Below are 16,196 nucleotides of genomic sequence, written 5' to 3'. Positions count from 1 at the left end.
TTGAATATAATGAATGAATTTGGTTTTTATATAGAACAGATTGAAAACCCTGGATATTCATTGCAGTTCTGTGATTTATTCAGAGAGCAGATAGTCCATAGGGATCTACAGCATAACCTGCCATATTTAGAACCATTGCCTAACCATGATATGAGGGAAAATAATCTTTAGAATGACAGGGAGCAGAAGAGTGAAGCTCTTGATCCTTTGTGCTAGGGCTAAAAAACCCCTGTGCATACTAAATGCCAAATGTGGGTGTTTTTGTGCAGGAGCATTTGCCCAGTGGAGATTGGACAAACACCACCAAGTGACACAGCTTTCAGCTGATGGGAACAGCTTACTAGCACTGGTAACTCAGAGAGTTCAACTGGAAATTGGGCAATGAAAGATGCTATTTTCTACTATCAGTCCCATAGGTTCTCCCCATGTGTGGTTTGAGAACAGCAAGAGTTGCATAAGGTGCAAATCACTTTTAAAGTACTGCTGAAATATCTGAGTTTGCTTATGGATGTGTCACAAAGATTCCTGATGGCTGAGTTTAATTGTAATTGCAATGGAGAAAGCAGTAGGGAGAGAAGGGTGTTTTAAAATCTATTGCTCCTATATCAACTATTAAGTAAACAAACACATAATTAAATACTGCTTCAAGCACACAGAAAGTAAGAATGCATAAGGGACTTTCTATCTCACACATACTTAACTTTCTTTATTACATTTGATTGTTGAGACCCCCCAAATGCTTCAATTACACCAGCATTTGTTATTAAATGAGTGAAACAAAAAAACCACACATAATTTTAAAATAATTTGTATAAAAAACATATAAAATTTTTATTAGGTTATCTATTATGACTATAAAATCATTATATTGGAAAGTTGAATTATTTTAATAGTCCATACAAGAGAAATATGTATTTTTAATTGAATTTCTTTAAATTAAGCTTTTAAATTATCCAATTACAACTCAGTTCAATAGAAATCAGTTAGTACTGAGATAAGAGTGTAGTCTTTGTCTTGTAGATACTATATACATACATACATACATACATACATACATACATATATATGTATATATATATATATATACATATATATATTGCAGGCTATTTTTAAGGGTTTAAATTATTCCAGTGTTATTTCAGCTGTTACACCCTCCTTACCCCACCAGTATCTGCTGTGATTTCAGACACCCAAAGTAGATGGAGTGTTCACTGTGAACATTTCACAAACTTGCATGGAAATACTGAATTCCTGCTACCAGGACTAATTTATTCATCTGCACGATGTGTTCACCTAGCATAGGTTAAAATAAAAACATAAACCACTTAGTTTTCAAATATTTTTAACTTTTAGACTAGCAAGTGAGTCATTTGGATCTACAACTTAATGAGTTTATTTTCTTTTTAAACAGGTATTAAGCAGGGTGAAGCTTAAGCAGCCAAGCTGAGGTCTCATGAACAAGCTGTCTTATCCACTATATCAGATCATAAAAGGAAAAGCCTCATGGCCCCACAAAAGATCACAGAAATAAATTTCTGTCACCAAACTCCTAACTGAAGTAAGCTTGTACCCCTCAGAGCTCTCCACTTGTGTTACTTGCCTTTAATAAATTATACAACTTGACTCATCATGCCATCATCCAGCTGTTCAATAAATGGTCGTATGTGTGCCCAGATGTAGGCCATCAGTGTGCAAAAATTCTTTTTATGCTCCCCATGATTGCAGCAGTGCATCACAGCAAGCTGAAGGATTGATTGCTGACTGTGCTGGTCCTTGTCTCCCTTTTTCTGCTGCTGCTGCAGGATTTGGAGGTGGCTCAGGGTGGTGAGGTTGCTACAAGGCCCTGCAATGGCTACCTCAACACATTATTGCTTTTTTCAGGCAATTAGGTTCGGGTAACAGTGTGCACTCAAAATGATGTGTGTTGGAACTGTGTCTTGGAACTGTCTTTTGTCTTATTTAATAGGTGTCTTTATTCTCAATGTACTGGGGAGGCCTGGCAGCTGACCTGTGCTTTGAACCTTACCAAGTGAGTTCACAAAGTTCTGATGTATTGCAGGTTTTGACTCTAAACGTAATAGTTTTATTTCACTTCTGGGATTTGCCTTCGGTGGGGGAATTGGGGGGTGGGTGAGGAGGAGTTTTTTTTGTGTGTGTGTGTGTGTTTTGTTTTTCCTTCAATTTAATTTTTTTACCTTTATGCCAATTACTCAGTGCCCTAAAATGCCCTGAATGAGACGTGGGAATTGATTGAAGTGTGACTGTGTGTCTGATACTCTGATTAGGATTCTTTGGGAATTCAAAGTGAATAACAATAACATTTGTGGTTTTGCTTTTTGTTGTTGGTTTTGCTTTTCATTCTTTTAAGTTTCTTGGGGGAGAGGGTGTTTGATTTTTTGTTTGTTCTGTCTTGTTTTATTTTTGTTGAAGTTTACCACAATGACTCCCCTTTTAGACAGATTATGTTCTTTTAGTATCATTAAGGATAAATTGCTGCTATTTCTTCTCATATTAGTCTACCATGATTATGTATTTATTTTCCATGTACAAGACACATGATAGAAACTCAGCTGTAGCACTTGCTAAGTTTTCAATATTATGTGGCTCTTTGAAGCATGAATATAAATCTTGCTTCCTTGTGTTTCTTACATACACTCCAGGCACCTTCCTTCTGGAATATTGTGCCTGTTCCTGTTAAGAAGGGTTTCAGATTTTTTTATGTGAGAATCCAGAAGCATTAGTGTTAATTTGCAGTCCATGATCAAACATACTGAGTGTGACATTTTCAGCGATGTAGCTTTTTTGTGTGTATTTGATTTTTCAGAGTAGCTCTGCTGTGGCAAGAAAGCTGCCAATTTCATCCTGCCAGAGGTTCCAATCTCTCTGTACCTGCAGTTTGCTGTATGAATTCTTTATTTTATTTGTGAATGCTCTCCTGGTATCCAGAAGGGCAGCCTTGGCAAGCAGATCGGGATTTTCTCAGAGTAAGGCGTCTAGCGATGCATCAACAACTCCCAGTCACTGCAGCACTTAACTCTGTGTGCAAACCTTTCTGGTGTTGACACACGTAAAAAGGTGCAGAAAAACAGAGTGCAAGTGCAGGGGCTTATGATAGCTTTGGAACAGCTTAAGACCTGTGCAAACTTCTCCAATATACTGCTCAGGAATATCATATCACACCTGTTATGTGCACCCTGGGAAAAAGCAAACAGATGTCCACTTGTGTAAACCAGAATCTAACAGGGAGTTGCGCTGAGTTCACTGACTCACCGGGTTTGCCTGTTGGGTTTGCTGTCTGACAGCTAAAAACTGCCCTGCAATCGAGCTGGATGATGTGTCATGATTTTAATTACGCTTTAAATATGGAATGTGAGCAGAGTCCACTGCTGTTCATGTGGAGGAGAGTGTTGGAGATAATACATCCACCTGCAGTGTGCTGGGCTCCTGCCAGTGCCTCCTCCTAACAGTCAGACACAGGACCAGGATGCTAATGGAGACAGTATCAGTAGCACGATGTGATGATCTTTTATCTCACCAGATATCGAAACAAAAGGCATCCAAGGAATTCTGGGTCAGATGTTGCTGAAGATCACTGAACGCAGCCACTGCATTAGCAGTTTTTCAGTTCTGTTTGCAGTGTTCTGAATGTTGAGCAGCATGTGGCCAGGACCTGATTTCTCCTGGAAGAATGCATGCTGTTATGAGCCAGAGGGGTAGTCAATAACTAAAAATGTACAGTAAAACCAGGCCAGAAACTCTTTTGAGATCCTTCATTGCTCTAAAGAATGACACAACTAAATCTACCTGGAATGTTTTAGTGTACAGGGAGCTGCTTATGATATTGCCAACTTCATAGGCTGTTGGTCTAAAGATTTATCTGTAAGGAATGTCACCAACATTAGCATCTTGCAAAAAATTAATTTCCAGATTTGTGCAGCTGTCTATTGTCATGGAATGAGCTTGCTCATTTTAAAGTTTTACACCCCTTCCTGACATTCATCCTGTCCCACCACCTCCTGCTCTTTTCTCCTTGGACAATTAAGTTTTGAATTATCCTTTGCCCTTTTGGGGTTGTAAGATTCTGTAGAGTGTTTCATATTTCTAGTTTAGTATTTCACAGAAATGTAGCAGCTTCTCTGCAAGATGTAGTTTCTGCCCCTTTGTTTGAGCAGGTAAAGGGAACTGGAATGCTAGCATTTGAAACAAACTAAGGAGAAAACTGAAACTCACTTCTATTAAAAAAATATGTTTTTAGTTGGATAGTGAATATTAATGAAGCTATATTTATGTTCAAATTCAGCTATAATGTATTTTTCCAAGGGAAACTGTGGGAAAGGACAGAGGATACACAGTGATGTACTCAGAACACTGTACACTGAAAGAACAACAAAAATCTGAGTGCGAAGATTTGGGAACTATTTCCGTTTTCTATTGCTTTTTTGTTCTACACTATAGATTGCTATATATATACACATATATATATATATATAAAATATTTTACAATAGATATTTTGTCCTTTGATGTGCAGGTATTCACATAAAATATTTTTATCAACAATTAATGTCCATATACGAAATCCCATTATACTTATCAAAGTGTGTAGTAGGTACTGGTTTTTTTCCTTATACTTTAAAGAAAACACTGGGGTTATATGAGACTCCCTAAAAATGCAATAAAGGGAGATATGTTCTCAGATAACTTCTGAGTGTCAGATAAATTCTTTGCACACACATCTGACTTGAAATGACCCAGCCAATTTTTATTAGTTAATACTTTAGTAACTTCAATGTAGGAGAACATCAGGACTAGATTGGCTTGGTGTCTGTAGAATGTTGTGGAAGAAAGTAATTTTGGTCTGTTTTTATTCTAGTCAGCTACTGAAATTGTATGCCTATATTCCATTTTTAAATGCAGTGCTTCATACACTTCCCCAAGCAGGTGATATGAACAAAGCCAACAATTTGGGGTTTGCATATATCAAATGCAAACAACCTTTTTGAAGGGTGTGAAAAAATGCTATCAAAGAAATAGGATATGGGTGGGACGTAAACTGCTTTTAAGCCTCGTGCTGGAGATTATTTGTGGACTTATTTTACCAAAAAAAAAAAAAAAAAGTGGAGAAGCAGCAAAGTAACTCTTGTATATCCTAACATTTAAACAGCAATTCCTAGGGTAGTGCTGACTGGCTTATGAAAACAGTTTTTCTGTTTGATTCAGCTGCTGGGTCTGTATATTCCTGGAGTCATTTTGGCCTGATTCTTCACTTTTCATGCATGGGGAGATTTTAACATGGTATTTAATTAAAAGGTGCAGATTCAGGCACAAGATTACTCAGTTCAGAATATGCTGATGTTGTACTGAATAATTCTTCAGACTTTGCTGGGGGAAGGTTCTTCTGAAGAAGTTTATAATTCTTTGTTAGGGTCTTGGCTCATTCTTCCAGGCAAGATATTCATAAGTGAGATTTTCACCTGCTCTGAGGAGTATTGCCAACTGCTAAGCAGGTTAGTGTGTTCTGCTCTCACATGGATGCAGTTCAACCAGTCTTGTTCTTTTGGATATGCATTGTTTTGTGGGCTGCTAATGTTTGTGCATTTTTGAAACATACAATTCCAGGATGATAATGCTCCCAAAAAACATGCATGTAGAAAGGAATAGCCTTGTTTAAAGAGAATAGGCTCCAGAAATGAAGAATCAAAACATCAATCCTTTCTCAATAAAGAATAATTAATTCCCCTTATAGAAATTGTCTTCTAACTGATTATAAATGCATTTTACTCTGAAGACTAATTTAGCAAGTGGGTCAGTGGCTACAATACCATCCTCACCATTTATATGGTGGATAGAGGCAGCAGGCACTTCCTTTGCTCTTTGAAAGGTTTTCAGCAGATTCCTTTGTCATTTTGAGACTGTGCTCAATCCTTAGCTTTCAAAAACAATAAAACACGTAATGACTTTGTAGTTGCTAATGCTGCATACTTATCAAGAACAAAAAAAAATAGTCTATGCTGGAGCATAATGTTTTCATTTATTGTTATTCAGAAGGGTACTAGGATTTCCTCATAGTAGTTTATTAAAGTTAGTTTAAATGAAGAATGGCCTACGTGCAGGAAATCTGGGGTGAGCAGGGCATCCAATTGCTTTTTTTGGAATGTGGACGAGAATAGCATGTGTCTTTGCTTCTTCAGCTGTTTTGAAGGCAAAGCATTACAGTGTGCAATTTCAGAAAGGATACTAAACTGACTATCTTTTGGGGATGATAAAGAATAATTTTTACAGGTTTAATTATTTACGAAAGCTAATGCCTGAGCAATGTGGCTGTGCCTGTGGCTGAGGCAGGTGTATGCTGACATTTCACTGGGTTTCTCCATGCAGTTGTCAGTGTGGGTTAATCCAGGGCTGACACAACCCTCAGATTCACTGTAGGGCCTCTCAGCACAGACTGCCCTTGTTATGAATGGTGTCAGGCAGGGGGATGGCTTTGTGCTCCTGATGGAACACCACCACTGCAGCTAGCAGAACTGACACTTGTTTCATTCTGGCTTGGGACCCTGAAGCACATATAGAAAAAAATAATAAAAAAAGAACGCTAAAAAACGCCAACAAACCCACAAGCAAACAAAGAAAACCAGAAAGATGGGCATCTTTTTTCTTTATGGGTACATCAGCCATCATTCATACCTGAGAGCTTAGACTGTCCAGGTTCACAGGCTTTATCAGTTACAAACTAGATTTTGCAAAACCAGGGAAGCCCTCAGCCAGTTATGTGTGTCTGTCTGAAATAAATCTTTATTTCATGTAGCAGTGTAATGTGTTGAAATTACAAGATACATTTCAGAAAAGCATAAGGCTTCTCCTTTCTTTCAGGTACTCATTTGTTCTATGATTTTATTGTTTGGGTGATTGCAACTGTGTAATATTTGTATAATAGAGACAGAATATAAAGCAAGGTTATACAACTGTTGTGGTTTAGGAATGGTATTCCCCAATTTATATTCATGTTCAAGCACTCCAAAACAGGTGGCATTTGCTCACTCCCTTGTCCCCTTCCCCCCTTCCTTGCAGTGAGCTGCAGAGAAGAATTGGAGGCACAAAAGACAGAGATTAAAGTGTAAGATAAGGACACTTTACTGGAAAGAGTAATAGAGTAAGCACTTTTATATTGTTTCTCACCACAATAAGAAAAATATGATGCTTTAGAGGTGGGCTACTTTCAATTACTTGGAGGTAAAATGGAGCAGAGGGTATTCCAGGATAAAACTGGGTTGGTGAGCACTTCATGGACAAAGCCTTTAATTTCCGTAGGGGCACAGCCAGGAAAAATGCATCAGCTGTAAAAAGGGTGCCCTAGAATTCCATTCAGTTCAGGTCAATATAGGTTGTCATAACTTCTGAGCTCTTCAAATTAAATCCTGTGCTTTGTCATTTACAGTGTGGTGTTGTGCACTATAATTTAAAAGGAGAGGAGTTTATATATTTGTCATTCAAACCCATCATATGAAAAAATACGCCTGTTTCAGTCTCTGAAGGCTTCCTTCAGAAAAAGTTCAGGACTTGCCTAAAATTTTAATATGACTTTTATAAGCTGAGTTTGTGTGTGTGTATGTATGTACAAATACGTGGCAAATTGTGGAACAATCTTGTAATCTAAACTGACCTTTAACTGCTTTGCCTAGTGCCCTGAAGCACTGGTCCTGCTCATTATTGCTGTTTGACATTTTAAAAATAGCCTGAGAACTGAACAGGTAAATGACAATTAGATGACTGATGATATAAAATCAAATTTTGTGATTCATTCTGAGTAGTGAACTTCAATTTCAGGGATGTTTTTTAAGAAAACAACAATCAGGCTTTTACAAGATAAAATAGTCACTTATGTATCCTACACAGACAGCATAAATAACCTGCATGCACATACACACACTATGCTGTTAAAAGCACATTCCTGAGCCTGCAAAGTCACCAAGCTCAGATTTATGAGGGGTTAAAATGGAGGTTGCCTACACAGCCTGAACATCATCCACATGTGGATGTGTTATGACACACCTTTATGGGAACACAAGTCACTGCTATCTTTTGTCTCACCAATCCCCTGTGATGAGAAAAGATTGTATATTCTTTAAATGAAAAAATAATTAAAATTTTCCTTTGTTATATTTTTTATAGGAGAGTGCTCGGCTTTTACCTTGGTACTTACTTATCTACCATGTCTTAATCTTAAGACAATTTTTAATTTACTTACCAACATTTTTGGCCAGTTTCAGTATAGTTTGAGAGATCTTCACATGCACTAATTATTGTGGTGTCCCACTGGTGTCCCAGTTCAGTGTTGTATTTTACCTCAGTACTTCTGCATTTCAGACAATAGAATCAGGAAATGAAATAGAAACAAAGCTGAGGACAGACAGCTAATGCATGTCCATGGGAAATTAATCTCGAATGGGTTGTCAGGGCATGTCCTCAATAGTAGTAGTATTAGGCTCTGTTGTCCATTTTTTCAGTCCATGATGATTTTTTTTTAATGAACATTGATGGTAATCTTTAAGGATATGATGCAGCCCTCCTGCCATTACCATCTCCTTGAGAAATTTGAAGTGATCATGAAAAAGAAACGAAGAATCCCAGGGTCCTGCTCCCAGTTTTGGAAGACATTTCTCATCCACTTTGGCTGTCACCTGACAGCATTATGGAAGAATATGGGTCATGTTGTCTTTGCTGCATCAAGCACTCCTACCCACGGGTGAAAGCAAGGATAAAGTGAGACCTTTTGGATCGCCTCGCTAACCATGCAGAGTCTGTCATAACGCATTATGATGATATAATTTGAGCAAGGTACCTATGAGGGGCTGAAAGGCTCAGGGGAGACCTCATCACGCTCTACAACTCCCTGAAAGGAGGAGGAGGAGGAGGATGTAGCCAGGTGGGGATCAATCTCTTCTCCCCGGCAACCAGTGAGAGAGGACACAGTCTTAAACTGCACCAGGGGAGGTTTAGGTAGGACGTTAGGAGGAATTTCTTCACAGAAAGGGTGATTGGGCATCAGAATGGGCTGTCCAGGGAGGTGGTGGAGTCACTGTCCCTGGAGGTGTTTAAAAACAGTCTGGATGTGGCACTTGATGTCATGGTCTGGTTGAAAAGGTGTGCTAAGTGGTGTGATGTTGGGCTTGGTGATCTGAAAGATCTTTTCCAACCTAGTTGATTCTGTGATTCTGTGATTCTGTGATTCTGTGATTCTGTGATTCTGTGATTCTGTGATTCTGTGTTTGCTTAAAGATCAATTGACTAAGATTATCCTGTGGCTTGTGATATTGCTATAAAATACAGGAATTATCTCTAACTCCCATAGGAAACACATACACACCAAAGCAAGTCCAAAAGGTCTCCATTGGACATACTTTCAGTGTTTTGTATCTGATGCCAACTGTTACCTGCATATTAATTATATGCTTTTTACATTGTGTACCAAAAATTGTTCTTTGATATTTTCAACATGACACTTCTCATTAAGTGTATAAAATTCAGAGTATGAAATTGTGCTGGGTTTTGTCTGGGAATTAGTTAATTTTCCTCACTGTGGCTGCTATGGGGCTTGGCCTTTTCATTAGAGTTTGTTATTATTACTATTTTATTTCAATTAATAAGCTACTGTTATCTCAAACCACAAGTTTCCTCACTTCTCACTAGTCCAAATCTCTTCTTTGCATCCCCACTTCCCTCCCCTCCAATCCTTTTGGGGGCAGGGGAGTGATCAAGTGGCTGTATGGGGCTTAGTTGCTGGCTGGGGTTAAACCATGACAACTCTTTTTGGCACTCTGGTTCGAAGGGTTTGAGATAATAACAGATTGAGCAGAGCGTATTAGAAGGGATTTTTGTCTGTTAACGATTTCAGGTCATGATATTGATTCATCTGTTCTCAATAATAATTTATCTGGTCTGCACTGTGCTCGGGTATTTTGCTGTACATGTTAAAGATTTCTGTTGGCTTTTGCAGTTTGCTGTGCTCTGTGGTTGTTAGTGATGTTTTTAAGATACTGACCTCAAGCTTAATCTGGTATTTGGGGTCTGTGCTGAAGCCATTAGTGTACTTCCAGTTCTGTCTCATGGAAACAATTCACAAATACTTCTTCCTCTGAAACGTTTTTGTGGAGGAAATACAGAATAACAACTTTGCTACCTTCTGTGATGTTCTCCCCCTTTTTTATAACTCCTCAGTATCTTGAACGTTCTTGGGTAGTTAAAATACTATTTTTGATATTTCTTAGACAAAACCCAAGCAATATTCCTAACATTAAGTAATTTAGGAATATGACCCAGACCACACAAGTGTATGTTCCACATAGTGTATAGGTGAATATGGGCTAATATCTCTAGGTACCTAGAGAACTTCTCACCTCCAAAGGCCTGGAACTTCACTTCCAAATGACTACAAGATCCTGATTAACTGATAAAACGTTTGAAAATAAAAAATATTCTGTGGCTAGTCCAAGGAGGCACAACTTACCATCCTGTGCTGGACCTGGGCCAGCATCTACCAAGCACTGCTCAGTGTTATCTAAACATAAAATACACACAGCACAAACCATATGGTCCAACCCAGGTCATCACTGATGCTAGTTCCAATGTATTTCTGAGTTAGAATTTTACAAAAATATTCAACATGGTTTGTATTAAGACATAGCTGACTTACAAGTCAGTAATGAACCATCTACCAATAGGCTGGAGGGTGAAAGCAATGTGAAGAGGTTTGTCTTTTCTCCTGTGTGCTCACAAAGAAGAGGCTGTTTGCTGGTGTCAGGGAGGTTCTGTGGAAGAAAATAACTCTTTGCAGGTGAAACCATGAAGCTAAACTGCATCTTCAACTGTGGGCATGGCCTTGTGGGGAGAAGACAGAAGGATTGGAGAGAGAATGGGAGGCTTGTAATTCCTTAGAGGCCTAAAGCCTCTTTGACCTGAATTTTCAGGTGTACCTCTTTCAGACCATCGATCTACACAAGCTAGAAGCACTCAAATAACTTCTGTCTGCAGTTTTGGCAAGCAGGGGAGAAAAAAAATAATAAGTGTGGGAGTAGGAAGAAGCCTTAGGGAGACCACAGTTAGAGTGTTAAAATATATGAGGGACTGTGGTTCACTAAAGTTGTTGAAAATTGGACAGAATGGTATATGTAAAAATTACTTGAAGGGCTAAAATGGGCTTCTCAAAGATTTTTTTTTTTAATGAGAATATGTATGCTGTTTGGTAGTGTCTTTTCTCTAAAGATGCAGTGAGATAAAATGAGAGGAACTTTAAGCCTGAAAAACTATTTAGTGTGTTGCTCAAGTAGCACACTTCTGATAGATAAAAATATCCTTGGAACATCTTACAGAATCGTGCAATGCATTCTGGGTTGCTCTCATAGTTAGATGAAGGATATGGAGCTACTTATTTGGGTCTCCTTAGCTCTTTGGAGTTGACACAGCTGAAATTCTGTATTGAGAAATGCTGCTGCACTCCTTAAGCATACCCAGTTAAGGAATTCTGAAGAGAAAAAAGAGTTTCTGGTGCACAGACTTTCTCATTCCAGTAGCAGTCAATGTGTGTCACACTGATATGCCACTCCTCCACCAAAATTATTGTGGCCAGATATATCTACTGTATTTTATATCTACTGTATTTATATCTACTATTTAAAGCTACTGTAACTTTAATGCTTCTCTTTATACTTTGACTGTCAATTTGTCCTTCTGAACGTGGTTGTCTATAACATCATCAGCCTGTCTGTGGGAAAACCAGCAACCTCCCCCTGCTCCCTGTATTTGTCTTTCCTTATTGCCAACATCTGGAAAACACATTTCTCTGAAGCAGGTGTTGAGCTTAGCTCTGCTTCATTTTTGGAATGAGTGTGTAATTTTTTTTTTTCTCTCTATATGCTGTATAGAAATACACCACTAACAAGACATTTACTGTGCATTCCACCTACTGTCACTTTGTTACTTTCATTACTTTCATTAGTGCCATGATTAATTACAAATCAAGTCTTCAAAATGTGTGTTGAGCACTATAAGGGTAAAGTATACCTTTGTTTTCAGTTTAGAATAATCCTTGCTTCATGTGTTTGGGCTCACCCCAGACACAACAACCTATCATGGATGAGCAATTACAGTACAGGTTTACTGGTTACTTATAAAAGTATCTGTCAGATGACTAATTATCTATAAACAACATATTTATCAGGGCAAGCATCAATGGCAGCTCAGAGAAGATAAATAGAGTCAGGCCCTTAATTTTCTCTTCTCTTGATGAAAGTTTCTTGTACTTACTTTAAAATGTCAGTTTTCCTCACCAAGAAGAGGAGTTTAACAATTTAGGGATTATCTACTTATCTACTTTCGGTTTCTTTGGATCAGCAGAGGTGTATGAATGTCATACTGGTGAATAAATCTGAGACAAAATCCTGAACAAGGGAATTCTCACTCTTGGCGAAGGTGGGGATTGGAAGCAGGGGGGCAACCAGGGTGTAGACTGGTTTATTTATTTAATAATGACAGTATATGGTGTCATTCTGTTATATCACTGTATGCTGATTGTAATCACTGCTCTCATCAGGGCACAAACAACCTTTTTGTAGGTCCTGTCTTGAACACAGACAGAGGTGCAGGAGACCTGTCGCCTTTAGAGGTATGGTGGTGGATTTTTCATCTCCAGATCTTCTAACAAAGCCTGTTTGAGATGTGATGTGGAGATAACTGAGGCAAGAGCTGAGTGCAGGAGGCAGGAGTGTATCTGCAGGCAAAGGGATGGGAAGGTGCACTGGGAGTTCACTACTTGGCTTTCTTCATATAAGGTGACTGCAGGATGGAAGAGTAGAAGCAAGCTGAAGGAGAAGGAAAGCTCAAAAGGGGGAGAAAAGTTATGATTAGAGCAACAAAAAGAGAAAAGCAAGGTAGCTGTTTGAAATAGTTTCAGTCACTCCATGTCCAAATAACATTATTTTGACTGTTTTGTTGCTGTTGTTAGTGACAAATCTATTGCATTGAAATACTTCTTTAAATATGCCTGCATACATATGTAGCAATTTGCAAATGTCTTGAAAATCCAGCCTAACAGTGAGGTGTGATACTGCATACAAACAAATAATTGAATATGTATTCTTTGGTAAGGCACCTTGAATGGAAAATGAATCTTCATGAGTTACTACTCAAACCTGTGTTTTTCTCTTTATGTATGCAACTACAGCATCAGCCCTGATGACTTTAAAACAAGAGTAGTGAGGAAGAAAACGAAATAGAGGACAACAGACATCTTAAGATCAAGACTTTTCCTTACTATGAAAGAGTAATAAATTCCTATTGTTAAGTTGTCCTTTTCTGCCGTACTTATATACATATATTTACTGGAGTGATGTCAGTATTTTCACAATGCTCTTCTTGTTGCATTTTAGAGTAGCTATCCTCATTTGCCTTCCTTATCCAAGAGTGAGAAAAAGAATTTAGAAAACCAACTCGCCACTGCTAAGGTTCATTTAGCAAACTTTGGATCCCTATTATAGTTTGCCTTCTGGCTCTCTTCCTGTCTGGCATGCAGCACTGTATCATCCAGTTTCTCAGAGAAGTATAATTGGCATATTGAAAACAGCAGCAGAAAACAGCTTAAGGTCTGAATTAAGGCTTCAAGTTTTACAAACAACAGTTGAACGGTTTTTTATAGGTTTTTCAAAGACATTTCTAGCAGATAGGAACACTTGTGTATCCTAGACAAAATCAGAAGGAGAGACATAAGATTTTTTTTCCCTGTCTCATGTAATGTGTGTTTATATGATTTTAGTCCTGCCTCTACAATTTGAGAGTTGTCTTTATGTTGCCTGGTTGAACAATCTGAGCTACAAATTAGATGGCAGTTATTCCAGCCTTTATGGCTTGGCAAATGCTGAAGAATATATGTAAACTGTTATCCATCCACGGCAGCTGAGGGACATCTTCTAATGCAGAGAAATATAATTATACTTCATAAATGGTTCATGTAGCCAAAGCAATGAAAGTAAATTTCTAGAGCACTACTTGAGGCTGCAAGACAATATCAGCATATTCTTCATTCTTTCTAGTTTACTTGAAACATTTGTTAAAAATAAAGCAAAATATTTTTAACCTGGGTGCCCCTGAAAAGGAAACAAAGCAGCTGAAAATGTTGCCAGCAAGCAAACCTTCAAATTGTCTGATAATTTACTGTATTAAGTGCAGATAAGGAGCCTGGTGTTGATTAGGTACTTCTGATGTTAGCAGGGTTTCTGATCTTTGTAATACAGCTTTTTAAGAATTTGAAAGCTGAGAACCGTTTATCATTTTAATACTGTGACTGATAAAATAAGTTTGGGTGCCTTGTGGATACTGGACCTCTGCTATTTTATATGTATGATTTGATCCAGATCCAGAAGAAATATTCTGCTTCTCTTAAGCAGAACTGCTGGAAATTGTGAAATATCCCTACTAATTCTACCTTGGTCTGCCATTGTTTCTTCTCCCAATATTAACCTCCCCTTCAATATCCATCTCCCTTCTTCAAGCAGCTGTTGATACTGCAAACAGTGAATCAGCTGTGTGAAAGGCAGGCTTAGTGGAACATCCTGGCCAATCTTCATTCCAAAACATATAATTATTTGCAAACTACTCTCGATAATGTCAAGTTAAGCCTAAACCACAGCTTCTCAACAATGCTTTCCTACCCTGCTTATCAGTTTTTAGACATATTAGTTCGGCCCAAATGTTTAATTTAAAAGATGCCACCTGCAGCTAAGCCTACTACATCCTGTTCTGTTGTTTTTAGCTAATGAGAATAATTGATCCTTTTCTTCTACATGTCATCCTTTATGTGTTGGTAGACATTCACAGCTAGACATGGTCTTTCTTTTTGCTAAAATAAACACACCTTGTTATCTTAATCTTTCTTCAGATATCCTGAGGCCTTTTTTTTTCCCACCACATGCTTTAGATTGTTTTCTTCTCTCTTCTAAACTTTCTTGGATTTATTTATTTCAAAATGTGTCAATATACGCCTTGAAATGAAATTGAGTTATTGTAGGAAAAAAAAAGTGCTGGAATTCCTTTCCTATTTTTCTGTTCTGACTAGTGTTATCTTCAATTTGGTGGTTAATTAAGACATTGGTTCACACCTAGTGATGCTGAAATGTTAGCAGAAAGTGTGAAGCATACCAAAGATTTTAGAAACTAATCTAAAACTTTACACTTTTAGTGTTTTCCATGGACACATGAAATGAAGTTATGTAAGTGTTAGTGAAGTACAAAAATATGGGGTTTTATTAAGTTGTCCTTATATTTTAAACTCATTTTATTTATAACATAAATATGTCTCTGCTGTCCCTTTTTAGCCCTGCCTAGAGCAGTATGAATAAAACTTCTGAAGACCTAATCAGCCCCTTGCTGGTATTTCTATCTGTTTAATTTATATCCTATCACATTGTATGCACTGCTAATGTGGTCTGTGACATCTGTATTGTTTCTTTACTACAGATTACATATCTAAGTATAAACACAGAGAGTTTCTTATTACTTGAAGAGGAAAAAAACTCTCAGCTGGAACCTGAGGCTCTACTTTTCCAATGTGAAAAGTGAGTTAAAAAAGAAAAAGAGCTAACAATAGTTTATATCATTGAATTCTCATTTTCATTTCCAATAGATACATTATTATTATTTTAAAAGGAAGGAGGTCAGGAGGAAAGCCGGAAAAAAAAAAAAAAGGCAAAAAAGGGCACTTTGTGCTTTCCAAGATGATAAAATGAAATATATAAATTTTGTATCTGGCTCTTGAAAGACTTCACAGAAACCCCTAATTTGCTTACATCTTCTGGGTTGGAGAGAGTTACTAATCTATCAGAAACTGATGTCAGACTCTTGAAAAGTCATGAGCTTTGAGACAGTTCAGACTTTCAAGTTCTACCCCATCCCTAATGTTTAATACATACAGTTTTACACTCTTTGGAAGTCAAAATACACACTGGAAATACCAGCCTCAAATCCTTCTGAAGTGTGTGACATATCTCTCTGTTAATATACAACATTTTAGAAATGCTTTTGACCTGAATGAATGGCTGAATGTGAGGGGCTGAGGCAATCTGAAGGGAGGAACACAGGCAACTCCTCATGATCTGTGGATCTCCTTTGAATGAAGATGGAAACCTCATAAACATTTTAAAAACATGAAATA

General features: G+C 37.8%; 1 long non-coding RNA gene across 1 annotated transcript; it reads left to right on the top strand.

Moving 5' to 3' along the window:
• The first annotated feature begins 8,884 nt into the window (after positions 1-8,884).
• Positions 8,885-13,313, top strand: LOC146437727 (uncharacterized). The gene is made up of 4 exons (XR_014851961.1): positions 8,885-8,995; positions 12,585-12,656; positions 12,823-12,921; positions 13,215-13,313. It is a non-coding gene; the product is annotated as an uncharacterized LOC146437727 (long non-coding RNA).
• The last annotated feature ends 2,883 nt before the right edge of the window (positions 13,314-16,196 follow it).

This window comes from Lichenostomus cassidix, chromosome 4 (assembly GCF_008360975.1).
Source record: "Lichenostomus cassidix isolate B80296 chromosome 4, HeHo_3.0, whole genome shotgun sequence".
Classification (NCBI taxonomy): Eukaryota; Metazoa; Chordata; class Aves; order Passeriformes; family Meliphagidae; genus Lichenostomus; species Lichenostomus cassidix.
This window is presented reverse-complemented; position numbering and strand designations above follow the sequence as displayed.